The 18,778-nt window shown below is 44.4% G+C and overlaps 1 long non-coding RNA gene across 1 annotated transcript; it reads left to right on the top strand.

Moving 5' to 3' along the window:
* Positions 1 to 3,103: 3,103 nt before the first annotated feature.
* On the top strand, positions 3,104 to 15,816 carry LOC139077967 (uncharacterized). Its single transcript, XR_011530641.1, has 2 exons — positions 3,104 to 3,442; positions 15,426 to 15,816. It is a non-coding gene; the product is annotated as an uncharacterized lncRNA (long non-coding RNA).
* Positions 15,817 to 18,778: the final 2,962 nt, after the last annotated feature.

Genomic DNA, 18,778 nt, shown 5'->3' with positions numbered 1-18,778 from the left:
CACTCTGGACCCAGCGATAAGGAATGTCATTTGAGCAGATGATGATTTTACAGCATTCCACCTGCTCATTTGCCTGATGATTCCTTAGAATCAGTGACATGAACGTGCAAGATAACTGGATAGGGTTGGGTTTTGGACCAAGGTCCAGAATGAAGCCAACTGTTGACTTCTGGATCATTTATAAGATCCCAAGTGCCTTAACATGGGATAGAAGGACGCTCCTGCTTTGATCCTTGATTCCTTTCAAACCATTTTCCTTACAGTTCTCCCCTGTTTAGCTTATCCTCTGGGCAATCCAGTTACTGAAGTGTGCTGAGTGGTCCCGCACACCTTCATGCCTTTCCATATGTTGGTCCCTCGGCTTGGAATATATGTCTCCAGCCTAAAACCCTTCGTCAACTTCTCAGCGGTTTGGAATAAAATTCAAATATGACCATGCAGGACTATATCCTTGCCTATTGATAAAAAAAAAAATCAACCCCATAATGGAGTTTCACGTTACCTCAACGGCCAGTTAGAGGAAAAGTTGAAATCTCAGAAAAGTCCCAGCTCTTTAAGATTTTACTGGACATGGTGTTCCATTTGCTAGGTAATGCTGTCGTCATCTTTCACTGAAGCCAGTCTTTTGAATTTACTAACTCGTAATCATGTTTCCCCTCCTCTGCGGAGTCATGTGACATCCTTCTCTCTCACCTCAGTTTCAAGAACTTCGCTCTTCTTTGCCTGAATGTCACAGACTCCCTCCTCCCCTGAGTGTCACAAGTTTCAGCCAGGTTTTTAAGTTGCATCTATGTTAAAAGAAAACCGGTCACATCATCTCTGTTGTTTTCTTCCCCCAAATCTATGACCTCAGTCTAATTCTGACACACTCAGATTGAGAAACATTCTGCAAAACACCTGGCAGTCTTCAAGAGTGTCAAGGTCAAGAGCAACAAGGAAAACTTATTTCAAAACTGAGGACCGGTCACAGACTGGAGGAGACTAAGGAGACATGACAAATGATGCAATATGAGATCCTGGAACAGAAAAAATAATTTGGTAGTAAAACTGGGGAAATTTGAATAAACTGTAGTTTAGTTAATAGCACTGTCCCAATGTTAGTTTCCTTTTTTCATTTCCTCCTTTATGTCCTTTGTGATTTTGTTGACATACATATTACTTCTACATATGCTAAAATCCCAAGTGCATTTTCCTTTTTTTCTTTAGTCATTCATCTTTTCAAGATATTAAAATCTGAAAAAAAATGTTTTGAGTGAGAGTTAATTTCTTAATTTTGAGAAATGTACCATGGTATCTAAGATGTTGACAAAAGAAGGTTAAAAGAAAGTCCCTAATTTGACATACTAAAACAACTAAGGTGTAGGGGTCACCCAGTTTCTGGCTGGTGGACACTTCCTTTCTTCCCTCCTTAGCTCTTAGGAAACGACAAATCCTGACATTAAGTTTTAAGTTCCACGCACCTTCTTTGACCTTGTCTCTTGCCGTTTTCCCCTTTGATCAATTCCACTCCAGCCACTCTGGCCGCCGTCTGGTTCCCTCAGCCCTACTGCAGGGCCCTTGTGTTCGTCATTTCCTTTGTCTTGGAATTCTTGTCCTCTGCTTCTTTGCAGCGCTGGCTTCTCTCTTTCAAGTCACAGCTTAATGTCACCTTCAGTTTAATGTCCTTCAAGGAAGGAGAGGCCTTCCTTGACCGCCTCTCCCATTAATCTCTGTCACAGCATCTTAGGTATTTTTCTTCGTTGCCCTCATCACCATCTACAAGGTATTGATTTGTTTATCGGTTTTGTCCCCTCCAGAATGTTTGCTCCATGAGGGCAGAGACCTTGTCTATCTTCCCTGTTATATTCCCTGCCCCTAGCACGGTGCCTTGTCTATAATAGTTGTGCAACAAATGTTTGTTAAACGAATGCCAAAAGAGAATTTTCCAAGAGTTAAAAACATGACTTTCGTCAAACATATGGTGAATATGTGTCAAATATTTCTTTATCTCATTTGATGAAGGAACCAGCAAGACCATAAAGCTGATCCGAGGAGAATTCTCAGAACAGAAGTTTATATAGAAGCAGGACGCATGCTGAGAAAAGTCAGCTTGGTTAGAGGTAAATATGGTTAATGTCCTACAGGGCAATAAAGTGTAATCTTTGGGGTTGTCTTTTCTACTGAATGGAAATCATTTGCATCTCTAACAGACAAAAACCTACAAACTAATAGGTAACTTCACAGAACTTGGACCTTAATGATAATAATTAATAAGTGAAACAAAGGTACATTCTTCAGAGGAATAATGCTTGGGAGGGCCTGCTAGGTAATGCTCCGGCACGACATTGAAAGGCCATGCAATTATCTTTCTGTTTTAATTCTAAGTTCTGGACAATTAAAAAAAAAAACCAGAATGAATGAGCAAATGTTCCCATTGAAAGGGGGAGGGCTCAGTTAGTTGGGGAGCAGGCACTAGGCATCTGTTTCATCATATCTTCCCCGAAAGCCACCATCATTGGATCTAGCATCAGTTGTTCAAGAGTTAGCCAGTGTTTCATCTCCTCTGTGAGGTCTGCCTAGAGTTTTCTCTCACCCACCGTCAGGCAAACTGAGGTACTCACTCAATCCTTGTTACTAAGATGATGGTTGTTATTGAGGCTCTAGACTTTTTTTCCTACGATGTGTGTAGCCCTGGTTTATACCAAGACACCCTATTCTGGTTGTGACTGGTGTTTCTCAGGCGCTATTTTTGTTTTGTGGATATACATGAGCAACCCTCTGGAGATTCCCAGAAATAACTGAAGTGGGGTGGGGTGGAAACTTTGAAAGTGGGAGCCCAGTTGCTACAATCAGCAGGTGAGGGCCAGGGGTCAGGACAACGTAAGCAGAAATGTAAAGATGACCTCATTTGTATTCCGGCGAGTGAAACCAGATGCACACGGGTCACACAAGTGTCAGAGCTGTTCCTCACAGCACTCTTGGTCCCATGAGATGCTACGCTGTGAAAACGGGTCCAGAGGTCAGCCTCATCTATGTATCTTTCTCTAGTTTTAGAATTTACTTTATTTGAGGGACAGCAATCTTTGGGACCAAAGTCCTGAGCATGGCACCAGGGACTGTCTGAAGATGAAATCATTTCCAAGGCAAATAATGACTCAACCCAAGCTGAAAACAGTCCCCTTAGTACCTCAGAAGGGACCTTTTGGCAAGTGGCATCTTGCCAGGGAATTGACTCAAAACAAATCTCCAGCAGCCCAGAGGTGCGGGAGCGGGGTTTCAGAAACAGTCAGCGCGGAGAGGACTGTGCAGCAGCTTCCAGGAACTGCCTCACTCACGCTTTGATATTCATCCTCTGCAGAAATCTGCTCATCTCTGCAGCTTCAAAGCAGCACGCAGGAATCAGAGATGCTTACATCAGCAGGAGACCTGGGAGATGTTCTATGGCATCTCTGCCATCGTACAGGTGAGGAATACAACACACACAGAGATTAAAGAATTTGCCCAAAGCCACGCAGTGGAGAAATTCGAGCAGAACCCGCATCTCTTGTTTCCTGGTTTAAATATTTCTAATCGCTGGTACCTTATATATTAGCTAGGTGGAAGGTGTGGCAACCGCATAGATTTGCTTTCTTGACGATATCTCTCTCTGCCTGGTGCAGAGCTCAAGCATCAGTCAGCAAACAGTAGGAAGGCATAGATGTGGCCCCAGCGTATGGGAGCAGCATGTGATAGCGTGGCAGCACAGACATAATTTAAAGCAGCGCCATGGCAACCAGCATTCACTCTGGCCCCAGATAGCACCGTGAGCTACCGAGTGTGATTGAAAATGGCTTCTTACTTGTGAACGGAGTGCTCAAGCCTCGGTTTCCCCTGCAGTGAGTGACTCTACAATATAGCAAACATTGAGTGCAGCAACAGGACTGGTCCAGCTTCTTTACCAAGGCCTGGAGGGTTTCTCACAGGAGAAATAAGCTCAGCACCCTCGGGAATCCCCGAGAATTACTGTGTCTGGCAGTATGGCTTTGCAGTCTAGCTGTATGGTTTTGCTTCCTCTTAGAGCAATCCACTGTTTCAAAGCGTGTTCCCCGAACACTAATATTTCAAAGAAGTGCCCTAGGCGGTGAGGTGAAGGGACGGGGGGAAGGGCATCACCACTGAATCTTTCTTATATATTGCATGTTCTGCTGCTGCCAAAAAAAAATCGTAAACCACAGCGGTAGACTGGGAGGGGTCTGGACTGAGTTAAGCTTCATCAGTAGGATTGATTATTAGGTCATTGTACTGAGATGCTGAAGCCTCTTTGATTTTAACCTGAATGCTCATGTAATCTGCCAATAGAGCTCCTCAAATAGACCATTTGTTGTCCCTCAATAACTGCTGTCTCCTTCTTTTTCCGAGTTTGTGATTGGGTACATTGGAATAAAGACTTCCAGCTGCCCGGACACGTAGACATGGTCTTGTGACCAGCGCTGACCATTGCACCATAAGTGGAAGGGCAGCTTTCTGGATTGGGCCCTCTCTCCTCGGGCCTTCTTCTCTGCCCTTCGGCTGATGTTCAGTTGCAGTGATGACAAACCACTTTGGGCTGTGAGGATGAGGGCACATCAACATCAGAGGAATGGTGAAACAATGAGATATACTTTTGTGATAATTCAAAAATATTGCTACTTGTTTTATCACTACTGAAAAAATATAGTGAGAGGTACGCAGTATGCTAGCTAGATGCACCCTGGTTCTGGGCGCAGCACTTGGACCTGAGCTGCCTGACCAGCCCTCTATTTTTTAAATTTTTTGTTCTTTCCGTGTTAGCAGCTAAGTCAATATCCTAATACCCCCCTCCAAAACAGCCCCTGGTCATGCTAAAAATATTTAGGATGCTTTGGGCTACAAGTGAAAACAGCCTCACTGAAAGTGACTTAAAAACATAGGAGTTCAAAAAACGATGACACTTCACAAGGAATCCAGAGATACGGAGTTCCCAGGGGTGGTTCACTGTTAGGTTGTTGTTGACAAATTGCTGCTATGATAAATGACCACAACCTTGATGACTTAACCCAATTTAATTCTCTTTCTGTTCTGGAGGCCAGGGATCCAAAATCATTTTCACTGGACTAAAGTCAGTTGGCACGGATATTTTTTTCTGGAAGCTCTGGGGAAGAATCTATTTCCCTGCCTTCTTTGGCTTCTGGAACCTTCTGTGTTCTTTGGCTTAAGACCCCTTCCTTGATCACTCCAACCTCTTGCTTCCATCATCACGTCTCCTATTACTTTCTTTTTTTTTGGTGAGGAAGATTGGCCCTGAGCTAACATCTGTTGCCAATCTTCCTCTTTTTGCTTGAGGAAGATTGTCACTGAGCTAACATCTGTGCCAGTCTTCCCCTATTTTATGTGGGATGCCACCACAGCATGGCTTGAGGAGCAGTGCTAGGTCTGCACCCAGAATCTGAACCTGCCAAACCTGGGCCACCGAAGTGGAGCATGTGAACTTAACCACTATGCCACCAGGCTGGCCCCCACATCTCCTATTTCTGTAGTTAAACCTCCCTCTGCCCGCCTCTTACAAGGACACTTGTGATTACATTTAGAACCCACTCAGATAATTCAGGATAATCTCTTCATCTCAAAATCCCTAATCACATCTGCAAAGTCCCTTTTGTTATATAAGGTAAGATTTGCAGGTTCCAGGGATTGGAAAGAACACAGATGTCTTTGAGGTCATTATTCAGCCAACCACAGCTGTTAAGCACCCAGGCTCTTTCCATGTTCCTGATCTGCCATTCTCAATGTTTTGGTGACATCTCCCTTCACGGTTTTAAAATCACTTTGGGGCTCCAAGCATGACATCCTCATGAGGCCTTGGCTACAGCAAGAAAGGAGGGGTGTTCCCAGCCTGTTTCTTCAGTTATCAAAGAGAACCTGCTTTCCCAGAGGTTCTCAGCATAAGCCACAGCCTGTACTCTAGCTGCAAACGAGGCTGATAATTTGCTGATCTGGCATTTTCTTTTTTCTCCCCAAAGCCCCAGTACATAGTTGTATATCCTGGTTGTAGGTCATTCTAGTTCTATGTGGGACACCACCTCAGCATGGGTTGATGAGTGGTGTGGAGGTCTGGGCCCGGGATCCTAACTCATGAACCCTGGGCAGCCAGAGCGGAGTGAGTGAACTTAACCACTTGGCCACAGGACCGGCCCCCTGGTCTGGCATTTTTAACCTCTACAGCAGGATGTGGGTGCTGCTGCCAAGAGGGAAAATGACTGCTAGGGAGGGAACAGCTCACTCTTGAAGGTCTTGCAGAAGATTCTACAGGCATAAGTACCACTGAAGATCACTGTAAAAAGCACATGTGATATGAAGATAATTATGTATATTTTCAAAAGAATACTTTATTTAACTGTCAACCCATGGATGGAAGAAAAGATGTTTAATATTTGTGTGTGTGTGTATGTGTGCAAAGCACCAAACATGATGTCTAACGATTTTGGTCATAAAACACAAGCTCTTTGAGGATAATGTGTGATAATCAAATTGTCCTTTTATTCATTCAACCAACATTTGAATCACTTTCTCTGTGCCAGACTTCTCCATCAAGGGCTTGAGCTGCAAATATGAATAAAAAAAGTTCCCTGCTGTCAAGGTGATCCTGGATCATCACAAGAGAGACAGCCGATCTAAGTGAAGAGAGAATGTAGCTCTGATGGAGACATAAGATGTTGGGTTGATACACAGTGATGCCTTATGGAACCCAAGGGCTGTCAAGCTTCGGGAGGTATGGAAACAGGAAATGAACAAGCAGGAGCCAGGACTGACTGAGCCTCTCAGTTTCCCATTTCACAGTTTCTTCCCTCTGTACCTTCTCTCTCTCCTTGTTTGCCCACGTGACTGAAGTTGGCCACCCTTCAACTGACGGACACCCTTACAGATGGCTGTCCCATTGTAGTGTGGTGAGGTCATACTATAACATAAGACGCCACAGCCAAAGTAGGAGGCTTGTAAATGCAGGAGGCACCCCCAGGTACTTCTCAGAGATGATGAAAGGGAAGAGGAAGTGAGGGGCAGGCACAGGCGGTGGTTGTAATTTGAGTCACTTATGTCAGCTGTCTGTACCCTCTTTCAGACAGCTCGTTCCACTTCTCTGAGCCTGGAGAAGAGTGAACAAAAGCCTCGCTGGGTTTGGAGGAGGGAGGAGCTGCCCACTGCTCTCCCCAGGGAGCCCTGGAGCTGGCTGCCATGTAGATGCTCATGGCAGGTGTGGAGATGTGAGGCTGGCACAAGGCCAGACCCCATTGTTTTGTGGACTGAGTAGGAAAAGCTCCTGCACAGAAACAACAGAGACTGGAGACCGTGTGTGGGATTTTCTCTTTCCCTCAGCACATCTCTACCTCCATCCTGGTCCCGCTTTAGGAAGGAGGAGGTTTTGGGTGTTCTTGTCCCTAGCAGCCCACTGTTACCGCTGGAATTCGTTTAAAGGCTCCATTCCCATAACCAATTACAGGGCAAAGGCTTTTAGCATGAATTCGTCTTTCTGGGGTAGGCATTTCAGATCGCAAAGAGCCCTTTGGGAAAGCTGAACTTCATCACTGGGGAAGGTGAGGGGATGAAAATGGGGTCACTGTCTTAGTTGATATCAGTTGGCATTTCTCCCAAAAGCAAACACTTGTTTCACCTCAACTTCAAGTTAAAAACGACATTGGTAAGAACACTTTAGTAGTAGATTCGAAAGTGCATCTCATTTTAACACGGGAACCTTGTCCCCTTTCTCTGCAGTTTCAGGAGCGCCGCGGGTCATCCGAGGCCTAGGGCCAGCTTCACCTGGGAAGGAATTCCCGCAGCACACTCTCCCCTCCAGGGAGGGAAGGTGAAGCAATGTATTTTGAAAGCTGAATCCTCCCTGCTCTGGCAGAAAGTGGGTCAAAGGAGAATCACAGTTTCTTCGCTGTTGCTCAGGCTCTCTCGTTTTAAAGGGTCGTGGAGGTTTCTCCTGTTGGGCTATTAAAGGCAATTTTGAGGAGAATAAAGAAAATATGGAAAGAAAGAATAGAAAAAATAAGAGGTTTGGGGGGAAAGGCTGGGGATTCTAAGGAGAAAAGTTGGAGGTAGTGGCAAGAGGGGCTGTGGCCGAGAGACGCCAGGGGAGGGCCCCCAGAGGAGGGCCGTCTGGAGGCTCTTCCTGAGTTATAGTCCCACCAGCCTTCCCGTGTAGCTTGTGCAGTTTTCACTCCACATTCTGGCTTTATTTTCTATAACAACTGAATTCCAAGTGCCTAATCCACTGGGGCTCCACACTCGATACCCTGCCTCTTCTCCTGGCTCCCACCATGGACTTGAGTTTAAATCTGCATCTGCAGGGCTTGTGAACACCAAGGTGTGGTGATGGGGGCAGCGAATGCCCATTTGATCCTCAAGTCATCTCTCCATGTAGGTGTCAGCCAAGACTGTCCCTTCCACGTACCAAATCATGCAGGTTGTGCCTCGATGCCCCTCGTTCCTGTCTCTTGGTTCCTTCAAGTCCCAGGGCCCTTTCCATTGCTAGTCCATGCTCGGTCTCGAGGGCATAGGAATCCCTCTGAGGCAGGTTCTCCCTCTCTACAGCACTCAGGGCACAAAACCCGACCTCTGGGCCTCAGTGACATCTGTCCTTTTCCCTGTCCTTTCTTTCACCTGGTGTGAAGCAACTTTTTTCTGGTGTGGAGAAAGTCCCCTTTCCTCCAATCTCCCTTTCAAACTTTTGGCTCTCTCCAGCTCCTCTCAGTCCCACCATGGGCTTTAGGCTTTTGGAAGCCACAGTTGGGAAGAAGTCTGTCTGTCCGTCCGTCTGTCTGTCCTCTCTCTAGCTTTCCATCCTCATATCCCTTCCAAATTGCAATGGGCATGAAATAGACCACGTGCTTGGAAATGGGCAAAAGAGAAAAATACGTGGGAGAAAATAGTTAAGCCTTCAAAATATTATTCTGCACACACACACAGGTGGGAACCTCGTGTCATCTGCCCAGAACTAAAGCAGATGAACATCTGGAATCAGAATCACCCATGTGTGAGCTAAAAATATTGACTTCTGTGCCCCACCCAAAGTCTGCTGAATCAGAATCTCTCCAGGTAATTCTTTTTTTTTTTTTTTGAGGAAGATTGGCCCTGAGCTAACATCTGTTGCCAATCTTCCTCTTTTTTTCCCCTTTTTTCTCCCCAAAGCCCCAGTGCATAGTTGTATATCCTAGTTGTAGGTCATTCTAGTTCTTCTATGTGGGATGCTGCCACAGCACGGCTTGACAAGCAGTGTGTAGGTCCATGCCCAAGATCCAAACCGGGGAACCCTGGGCCACTGAGCCAGAGCGTGTGAACTCAACCACTCAGCCATGGGGTTGGCCCCTCCAGGTAATTCTTATGTGCACTAAACCTTGAGAATTTCCTAGTCTTAGTCTCTGCTGAATCATCTACCCAGTTTTCATATTGAGTTGTGCTTGTTCCCAAGCTGGTTCTGAGTACTTTAATGTGTGTACAAATCACATGGGGGGGTCTTGTTAGGTTGGGTGGGGGACCTGAGACTCTGCATCTCTAACAAATGTTCAGATGCTGCTGCGGCTGCTGCTGGCTGGAGGACCACATTTTGAGTGGCGAAGTGCTGGAGACTCTATGTTGATGTCTTGTGAGGCCTGTGAGGCCATCTCGAGATTTCTCAAGTCCTCGCTGCTGGCAGTTTGCTTGCACCGAGTTGGAGATTGCTACACCCTCATGGAGACTGTGCTTTGTTGACTGGACTCTACCTAGGGCTCATCCGGACTCGCTCCGCCTCCCCGCTTGTCCTTCCCTCCTGTCTCTGACCTGCTACTCCCACTCTGCCTCAAGGGCAACTCCACTGCCATGCCCTGGTCTCCCTCACCCCATGGGCCTCCTCTGACTGTAGATAAAGAACCGAACATCTCTAGAGAATCTTTAAGTTTGCTAATATGGTAAAGTCCTTCTTCTTCCTGGGAGAAAAGGGGAAGTGAAACTTGAAGAAGCAGATAAAGGTGAGTCAGGAATTCACTTTTCTCTTTAGGTCCACCATCTGTGGGGAAAGATGTTCCAACTTCCTACACTAGCCTTGACAGAAGAACTTGAAAGAAGAACTGAGCCTGTGGGAACTCCTGCCCCTTTCTGATAGGTGGATGGAGAAGGGGAACCCCATACTTGCTTGCGTGGTCTGTGTTTATCCCTCAAGTCCTTGGGGAGTTGTAGAATTTAAAAAGTGGTGAGATTCTTCTCTGCAGCCATGGAGAACTTCTGATGTTCAAACTAGCGTGGTTTCAACCTCTGTTGGTTAATAATAAGACGGCAGGTCTAAAGCAGAGGTGCAGGGGAGGGCTGCCCGGTGATGCTCTCCAGATGTGGAGAATCGTGTCACACTGAAAGCTCTAATGCCTGAGTGAAGCCAGCAGTGGTCAGTGGACTGTAATGCCAGTCAATCCAGAAAGAGGCCCCTGACCATGTGGCTGCTGACCTGTGGCTCTGGCCCAGAGTGAGACACCCTAGGCCTGGGAGGCTGACTGTGGAAGTCACTGGCCCTGTGGCCAGACAAACAAAGACAGCACTTTTCAGAGCAGTGGAACCCAAACTAGGGTCTACAGAAAGCCCCGTCACCTGGAGAAATTTAATAACAAAGACCCCAATGCTCACCCTAGACAGGCTGATTCAGCAGGGCCCAGTGGGCTATATTTCAAAAACTACTCTTTGGGAAATTTTTGACATACAGGTTTGGGAACCAATGCCTTAGCACGTGATTTGCTAAGTTTTTAGCAGAAAAATTAATCCACTAGATAAATACTTATTGAACAACTGCTATATGCCATGAATTGTTCTAAGCTCTGGGCAAGCAGTGGTGAATCAGACTGACAAGGTCTTGTTAGAGCTCCAAAACAGGAAACAGATAAAAAGGAGGAGTGGATTTTTTAGGAATTTTAAATATTCCTTGTTTGGCAGAAAATGCTGTTTTTTGCTAAACCCCTAAAGCACCGTCACATTCTGTGGCACATAGTTCAAGAACCACTGCCTTGGAGGCCTGGGAAGCAATTTAGAGTAATAAACCCAGCACAGGCTTTCAGTTTCCGGTGGATTAGCTGGGGACACCTTACTGTCTTCTTGTGAGTAACAAAAGAACCAAACACATAAAGCATAGAGGACAGAGCTCGGCCCGCTGCTGGCCCTTGCTGCATTTTCATTCTCTTTCTTCTGCAGCGGGTTACCTAGGCGAGAGGGCAAGTTGGGGGCAGAAACAAGAACACACCTGTAAGTGTGTTGCAATAGGGACCTGAGGATCAGGTGGGATAATCAGGAGCACAAAATGCAGAGGCCAAGAAAAGGCTCTTCCACCACCACGGTGAGGAGCTACCACAGGTGAAAAATGGGGCAGCTGCCGCGGGAACCAGTCTAGGAGTTCCTCAGAAAAGGTAAACATAGCGTCAGCATAGGACCCTTCCAGTCCACTCTTAGGTATATACCCAAGAGAAAGGAAGACACATGTCTACACCAAAGCCTGTACACAATTCACAACAGCACTAGTCATAATAGCCAAAAAGTAGAAACAACCCAAAGGTCCATCAAGTGATGAATGGACAAACAAAATACGATATATTTGTACAGTGGAATATTATTCAGCCACAAAAAGGAGAGAAATATTGATACATGCAACATCACGGATGAATCTCGAAAACATTATGGAAGTGAAAGAAGCCAGTCACAGAAGACCACTTATTGTATGATTCCATTTATATGAAATGTTCAGAATAAGAAAATCTATAGAAACAAAGTAGATTAGTGATGTCCGGGAGCTAAGGGCAGGAGGAAATGGGGATTGTAGGGGGTTTCTTTTTTGGGGTGATGAAAATGTTCTGAAATTGGATAGTGGTGGTGGCCGCACAATCTTGTGAGTGTAGTAAAAACCACTGAATTGCACCTTTTAAGAGTGTTGAATTTTATGCTACGTAAATTATATCTCAGTTAAAAAATTTTTGTAAAAGAAAGAAACAGCCACAGAGATTAAAGCCAACCCATGTTCCATGGATAAGAAATAAGAAAATGCTCAGAGCCTGTTGCTGCTCAGCTAGAACCCACAGGAGGCTGGAGAAAGGGACTCAGGGTTCAGATGACAAACCTGGTTGGGCTTGAGACTGCCTTTGGCTTGAAGAATTTATCAATCTCTCAGAAAAGAGGGATTGGCGATTAATGGAACTATGCCTGTTATATTTATAATAATGATTATTTCTGGGCCTACATTGATTATTTACATATATTCATATTCCAGCCATAGGGATGGTTTTTTAATTTTTAAATACTTAATTCATTTTGTTGTTTTTCAAAGACCCAGTTCTAGAAGCCCATTCAGGTTGTTAGAAACTCAGCACCGGGTCCTGGTGCAGTGAGGGTTGGTGTTCTTGAAGGTCAGATAGAACTCCTCACGTTAGCTCACCAGGCCACAGGCACACAGGCCTCGACTACGCAGAGCTCCTTGAACAAGTCTTACAGTCCCCCGTTGGGTGAGTGAAGAAAATATTTTTGGGAGAATCAACTTGAAATTTACTAGCTGTACGAAAATGCATTAGAGAGACAGAAGGTGTTTTTAAGCATGAAAAGTTTGGATCATTGATGGGAATAAAGGCTTGCCAGTGAATCCTGATTCCACTTTCTGGCTCATCATTGCCTTCGGGTTTTCTCCCGTGAACGGTTCTGACAATGTTCTGTTTTACAGAATGTGTCACTGCCGCTTCCGAGCTGCCACGTATGCTCTGCTGCACATTTGGGATCACTGCTTCAGGTTTGCAAAACTTATTAAAAAAAAAACAATCTTTCGAAGTTTGCCTTTAGCATTTTGCAAGGAGGTTGCTCCCCAGCTGTTTGTTTATACTCTCTAGTAATTGTTTTTGCACATTATCAGTGAGTAGCATGCAATTACATCATTATAATGGCAAGTAGCATACTGAATTCCCAGTAGTATGTTTCTGGGGGAATAGACGTACTTTTCCTCTAGTCCTAGTGCCCTGAAGAGACTCCATGGTTAGACAAGCCAGTGGCTCCAGGGACAAGAGGGTCCTATTGTCAATTGCTGGAGCCTAAGGCTTTAGCTGACAAATTTTCAATTGCTGGGATTTGCAGACTGAGGTTGCCAAGAGTACCTAGTAGAACCTTATATTTCTGACCCGAATTATTCATGATGAATTTCCCTTCTGCTAGAATTGACACTGAATTAAAATGATCCCAATGATCTGGATATAATTAGAACCTCATTCATTCATTCATTTTTTTATAAGAGCTTATTGAGATATAATTCACATACCATAAAAGTCAACCTTTTAAAGTACAATTCAGTAGTTTTTAGTGTGTTCACAGAGTTAGTATCACTACTCTCTAATTTTAGAACATTTTCACCCCACCCCAAAATAAACCTTGTACCTATTAGCAGTCATATACCATTCCCCCTCCTCTCCCAACCCATGGAAGCCACTAGTCTACTTTCTGTCTCTATGAATTTGCCTCTTTTGGACCATTTCATACAAACAGAATCATATAATATCTGGTCTTTTGTTATTGACTTCTTTCAGTTAGTCTATTGTTTCCAAGGTTCATTCATGTTCAAGACGTATTAGTACATTCATTCACTTTTTAAAAAAATTTTAATTGTGGTAAAATACGAATAAAAAATTTACCATCTTAGCCATTTTTAAGTGTTTGGTTCAGTAATGTTACGTATATTCACATTGTTGTGCAACCAATTTCCAGAACTCTTTTCATCTTGCAAAATTGAAAATCTACACCCATTAAACAGCAACTTCTCATTCACCCCTCCCCCAGCCCCTGGCAACCACCATTCTACTTGCTGTCTGCATGAATCTGACTGCTTTAGGTACCTCAGAGAAGTGGAATCATACAGTATCTGTCTTTTCGTGACTGGCTTATTTCACTTAGCGTAACATCCTCAAGGTTCATTCAAGTTGTAGCTTGTGTCAGAATTTCATTTCTTTTTAAGGTCAAATAATATTCCAATGTAGGTATGTATCACATTTTGTTTATCCATTCATCTGTCCATGGACACTTGGGTTGCTTCCACGTCTTAGCTATTGCGAATAATGCTGCTATGAATAAAGAAATATAAATATCTGTTTGAATCCATGCGTTAAATTTTTTTTGGTATATACTCAGAAGCAGAAGTGCTGGATCGTACCATAATTCTATCTTTAATTTTTTGAGGAACTGCCATACTGTTTTCTATAGTGCTGTATCATTTTACATTCCTGCTAACAGTACACAAGGGTTCCAATTTCTCCACATCCTTGCCAACACTTGTTATTTTCTGTTATTATTACTTTTTTGATAGTAGCCACCCTAATGGGAGTGAGGACGCATTCATTCATTTTTAATGGACATCTGATACATCGTGCTAGGTGGGTGGGGATGGGGGCCGTCAGTAAAGAAAAAATGTAAACAAGATAGTAGACATAGTCCTTGCTTCAATCTTACAACCCGTTTAGGGAAGCAAGATCATAATTTTAATTTTAAAGCGATTACTATGTGCCAGGCACTGTGCTAAGTGCTTAATGTGTTTTCTCTCATTCAGTCCTTTCAACAGCCCTGTGAGGTAGACAGGATTGCCGCCATCTTTGAGGCCAGGAAACCAGGTCACCCCAGTGATTGGCCAAATGTCTCCAGGCCAGAGTGGAAAGCCCAGAGGAGCTACTGCTCACTCTGAAGCCTGTGCTCTCTCTCTATCATTCAGAGGATGAGATTAACCTGATCTTGTTAGCCTGCTCTTGCAGGGCTGGAGGGACTGGCCGGGCCTTCAGTGGTAAGGACAGGTGTTGCCAGGGCCCCCAAGTGAAAGGTTAGTCATCTGCTGCAGTACACTTTTACCCCAACGATTGCGAACTAGAACAAAGTTTGTTTGTAAATGGAAAGGATGGAGAATCCGCCTATAGATGCCCTCCATCCTTTCCACTGCTATTTTTACAGAGGAGGGAAAAAGGCCCTGAGGCATCCGGCTTGCATCTTAATCAAAGTCACATAGATGGTTACAAGGACAGGTGGGAGGCCAGGACCTAAATGCTGGCCTATTGACAAGTCTGATTTTTATTTATTCTAGGACTGTATTGTTATTTAATGCTTACACTGATTATGTGTTATATATATATAAACAGTCATGCATCGCCTAACCATGGGGATATGTTCTGAGAAATGCGTCACTGGGAGATTTTGTCATTGTGTAAACATCACAGAGTGTACTTACACAAACTTAGATGGGACAGCCTACTACATACCTAGGCTATATGGAACTAATCTTATGGGACCATCATTGTATCTGCGGTCTGTAGTTGACCGAAACATGGTTATGTGGCGCATGACTGTGTGTATATGTATTTATATATGAATTTTATATGTATGTAAATTTCTTTTTCACTCTGTGAACACTTTCCTTCTTTGATCAGCTACCACAGAGGCACCCAGAGATGAATAATCATGGGAACCACACTTCCCTTCATCAGGATTAGCCTAGGGTTGGATGTGTGACTCAATTCCAGCTAAGAAGACAGAGAAGTCTGTTGGGGACCTGGTGAATGTTTTTTCCCTTTAAGAAAAAATCTGGAGCCTTCTGTTTTCCATCTTGGAACATAACTGTGAAGATGTAGAGCTTGGAATTGTAGCAGCCATGTAGTGACTACAAGGTGACAAGCCTGAGGAGAGAAGCTGAAAGGCCGTTAGGGAGAAGCTATGTTCTTGACGATATCGTTGAGCCTCGGTCAGAACCAGTCCTGGAATGGCCAACCTCCAGACTTCTTGTTACTGCAGATAAATAAAGGTCTACAAGGCTTAAGCCGCTATTGCTTAGGAATTCTGTTTCTTGCAGCCAAATACATCCTAACAAAATCATTCCCCAGCAGAGTTTTGAGTTCCTTGAAGCAACGATACTGTATTTAATTTCTTTTTATCTCTCATAATACCCTGGAAGATTTTCATCCATATGGTAGGTACAAATTTATTAAATTAGTAAGTGAATGGATGGAAGAATAAATAATAGTGATCCAAAATACCCTGTCTCCTAAAATATGGGTCAGCTTGGCCATGGATTGTGGGGCATCCTGCAGTCAGAGCATGCACGCCAATGTGCTAATGGAATCAGAGAATCTTAGAGCTGGAATAGACCATACAGATCACTGAACCAACCCTCTCATTTTACAAATAAGGACACAGAGATGTAAAGTGCTTAACTGATATTTGTCAGTGACAAAGATGGGGCTAGTTGCCCTGCTCCCAGAATACTGGTCTTTCTATTACATCGCACTTACTTATCTTGCCTAGTGAGCCCAACACAGGCCCTTTCATCCCAAAATAGCTCCAGGCTCCCCACATTGGCAATGCAGTAATTTTTGGTCTCAATTCGCTTGAAGGGTCTATCCAATCCTCCTGACTTTGAGCTAGTGACAAAAACTAGCAAGCCCTCATGTCGGAGAGGCTTGCGCAGGCATTGTGATCACTCGGGAAGGAAAGTGGGAGCTCCAGAGGAATTGTAGTTTTAGAGCAGACTTGAACAAGATAGGGGCGGAGAAGGCATGTGGAAGGCAGAACCTCCCACTTATCCATGGATTCCCCAAGTCCAGACCTTTGCAGAGAGGCTCCCTAGAGGCAGTTGCCTGTACTTCAGCTCTGATTCAAGTCCTATCAAATCCGGTTCTATTCCACTAAGTAGGATTTTAGGACTACAGGAATGGTCAATTTTATGTGTTAACCTGGGTAGGCTATGGCTGGGTCAAACACCTGTCTGGATGTTGCTGGGAAGGCCCTTTTTAGATGTGATTAACATTTAAGTCTGTAGACTTCGAGTAAAGTAGATTACCCTCCATAATGTGGGTGGTCCTCATCCAATCAGTTGAAGGCCTTAAGAGCAAAGACAGAAGTTCCCTAAAGAAGAGGGAATTGTGCCTGCGATCTGCCTTTGTGCTCAAGACTGTAACATCAGCTCTTCCCTGGGTCTCCAGCCTTCCTTGTAGATTTCAGACTTGCCAGCCCTCACAATCATGTGTGCCAATTCCTTAAAATAAATCAATCTCTCCTCTCTCTCTCCTTCTCTCTCTGCCTCCCTTGCTTCCCTCCCTCTCTTACTCTGTCTCTCTGTCACACAAGCACGCGCAGGCGCGCGCGCGCACGCACATACACACACACACACACACACACACACACACACACACACATCCTATCAGTTCTGTTTCCTTTGGAGAACACTGATTAGTACAACTGTCCTAAAGTCCAAAGATATATAGTCTTTGTGCTTCCTACATTTTGGTGTTAGAGTTGATCTTTTCAGCTGGTGGGGGTGGCTTAGCTGTCAGGCCCAGTTTCCCTGGGGACAAAGCTACAGGAAAAACCAACAGGAGGCATGGAAGGAAATACAGTGAACATTGACAGCCTGATTTAAACAGTTCCAGGAATCTTTAGAGCAGCTTGCTTTGAAAGAATTTTTTTTTAAAGTCATGTTCTTTTCCCCTTTATAGCTTTCTGTCTATTCATCCTCCTGACACTGTTTGTTTTTTCCACTCTCGTGGGGAGTCTGCAAGAGAGCAGTCCCCGCCCCCAGGCTTATTCTTGGGGGAGACAGTCAAGACAATGATGGTCCATCTCTGTTTTATACCAGAGCTCATCACTGAGCCAGCGGTACAGGAGACAGCAGCGGCAGTGCTTTAAGGATGCTCAGAGGCCCAGCTGGAAGCAGTTTAAATTGATGTGCCTGGGAGGAGAGAGCTGCAGAGCTGCAGCTGCAGGCAGAACCAGTAGGGGAGGGGACAGGGCTGGAGGGAGGGAGAAGGTGGGCCTGGCAGACCTGGGACATGGACATGTCCATGAGACAGGACATGGAGGCTGCAGAGAGGGATGGTCCTGAAGGTGATTTCTCTTTGGGCGCCCTGCATGTCCTCTCTGGTGACAGACATACTTAAGGGCCTATTATCCCTGTGACCGTCATGGACACTGGATACACAAGAAATGAAGCTAAGTACTTTCCTGCCTTGTTGTGAGCATCCGGAGAGATGATGTGTGTTGAAGCTACACCAACATCATTCATTTTACTATTATCTTATTACCTAGAGAAAACTAACTCCTACAGCTGGGTTGCTATATCAAATGAAATTACATAAATATTATAATACTTATCTAGCTATCTATCTAAAGTTTAACACTTTAAAAAATTGTCACCTATGTGATGATTTCCATTGAAATTACCTGAATTATACATTTAAACAGATTATTAGTTGTAGCCATTGGCATCATTTTCAGACAAGAAGGGTAGGATGAGGGCCAGCCCCAGTTGCCTAATGGTTAAGTTCAGTGTGCTCAGCTTCAGTGGCCCAGGTTTGGTTCCCAAGCATGCAACTAGACCACTCGTCTGTCAGTGGCCATGCTATGGTGGTGGCTCACATACAAAAAGAGGACAGTTGGCAACAGATGTTAGCTCAGGGTGAATCTTCCTAAGCAAAAAATAAATAAATAAAATGAAAGAAGAGTAGAATGAAGGAAGGTTTGCAGGTAAGTTTTTATTTTTTTTAAATTTTTATTTTTTTCGGATGTACATCATATTTCGAATTCTGTGTACATCACATCATGTTCACCACCCGAACACTAATTATAGTGCATCCCCTCACATGTGACCCTAATCACCCCTTTTGCCCTCCCGCCTCCCCCCTTCCCCAATGGTAACCACCAGTCCAATCTCCAACGCTATGTTTTCTTTTTTTTGTCTTTTTTATCTTCTACTTATGAGTGAGATCATATGGTATTTGACTTTCTCCCT

Source organism: Equus przewalskii, chromosome 20, assembly GCF_037783145.1.
Source record: "Equus przewalskii isolate Varuska chromosome 20, EquPr2, whole genome shotgun sequence".
Taxonomy (NCBI): domain Eukaryota; kingdom Metazoa; phylum Chordata; class Mammalia; order Perissodactyla; family Equidae; genus Equus; species Equus przewalskii.
This window is presented reverse-complemented; position numbering and strand designations above follow the sequence as displayed.